This window comes from Hipposideros armiger, unplaced genomic scaffold (assembly GCF_001890085.2).
Source record: "Hipposideros armiger isolate ML-2016 unplaced genomic scaffold, ASM189008v1 scaffold_568, whole genome shotgun sequence".
NCBI lineage: Eukaryota > Metazoa > Chordata > Mammalia > Chiroptera > Hipposideridae > Hipposideros > Hipposideros armiger.
Genome location: NW_017731918.1, coordinates 935,852 through 937,864, shown reverse-complemented (window position 1 = coordinate 937,864; position 2,013 = coordinate 935,852).

Below are 2,013 nucleotides of genomic sequence, written 5' to 3'. Positions count from 1 at the left end.
CCAATAGTCCACTGCAGTGACAATTTTATAGCTGGAAGCTCATGAGTTGATACCTACCTAAGTACTCCAGATAGTTCCTGTTTGCCTGGGACAGTGCACCAATTTTATCCCTGTATATTAGTAACAGTGCTAACTTTTACCCTCAAATTTGGAAAATAAATCCACTCTTTACCTGCACCCTAGATCAGAAAGCCTGGTTAAATGCTTTCCTTGGGTTGGCTCAAATAATGACTCTGTGATTGAATCATCACACCATCCCTCCAGCAGAGATATCCCTAAAACTTCCCCCTTAACCATTTTTCCCCCTCCTCCATATCTGTTGTGGTCCACAACAGTTATTATAAATTTTATTTTTTGTATTTCTGTATGTTATATTTTATCAGTCAAAGAATGATGGAGTTTATAGGAATAGGGGACATAGACATCTATCTGGGTTTTTGAGAGGCTGCACTAGATAGATTTTAAGGTTTGTGAATTTTAGATATGCCCTCATGAAAATGAATGCACCATGACTACTTCTTTTAAATGGAAAAAGGAGCTTAGTAGAAGGATAGTGAGTAGATGGTAAAACTGATGGAAATAATAAAGAACTCAGCTTAAAAATATCTTAATAGCAGGAAATAATTTATTCATGTCACTATTACTGAAATCAATCATTCTTTTTTCTTGCATCTCTCTTATTTTCTATTTTTATTTAAAAAATATAGATAACACACATTATAACTCTTTCAGGTGTACACCATAGTTATTCAACATTTCTTTACCTAAAGAAATGATCACCATGATAAGTCCAGCAACCATCTGACATCATACCATGCTGTCACAATATTATTAGCTATATTTCCCATGCTGTACATTACATCCCCATGACTTGTTTTATACATGAAAATTTGGACCACTTATTGCCCTTCACCTCCTCCCCTTTTTAATTTTTCAATTACATTCAATAGGATTTTATATTAATTTCAGGTGTATAGCATAGTGGTTAGACATTTGTATAATTTAAGAAGTGACCACTACTCACCTGGCACTGTATATAGTTGTTACCATGTTATTGGCTATATCTCCTATGTTTTGCTTTATATCTCCATGATTATTTTGTAACTACCAATTTGTACTTCTTAATCCTTTCATCTTTTTCACCCTGCCCCCCCCAACCTCCCATCTATCACCCACAAAATCTGGTACCCTTCTGACACCAAATAGTTATTACAATGTTATTGACTATATTCCTTATGCTGTACCCCACATCCCCATAACTATTGTGTAATAACCAATTTGTACTTCTTAATCCCTCCCCCTTTTTCACCCACTTCCAACCCCCCTCCTATCTGGCAACCATCAAAATGTTCTCTGTATCTATAAGTTTGCACCCGTTTTGTTTGTTTGTTTTGTTCTTTAAATTCCACATATATGAGAAATCGTATTGCATTTGTCTTACTCTGTCTGACATACTCCATTCAGCATAATACGCTCCAGGTCCATTCGTGCTGTCGCAGATAATAAGAACCTATTCCCTTCCATGGCCAAACAATATTTCATTGTATATGTGTACCACCTCGTCTTTAACCATTCATCCAATGGACACCCAGGCTACCTCCACATTTTGGCCATTGTAAATAATGCTGCAATGAACATATGGATGCACATGTCCCCTTGAAGTAGCATTTTTGGGTTTCTTTGGATAAATACCCAACAGTGGGATTACTGGGTCCTCCTTCATCTCTTGTTATAGCCTTTTTTAAAAGTCTATTTTGTCTGCTATAAGTATTGCTATCCCGGTTTTATTTTATTGTTCTGTTTTCATTTCCATGAAGTAACTTTTCACATCTCTTTACTTTCAGTCTTTGTGTGACTTTCAATCTGAAGCCTCTTGTAGGCAGCATATTTAAGGGTTTTGTTTTCTTATGCATTGAACCACCTTATGTTTTTTGTTTGTTTGTTTTGTTTCGTTTTTTAAATTTTGATTAAATTTATTTTTTTTATTGTTAGTTTCAGGTGTACAGAACAATG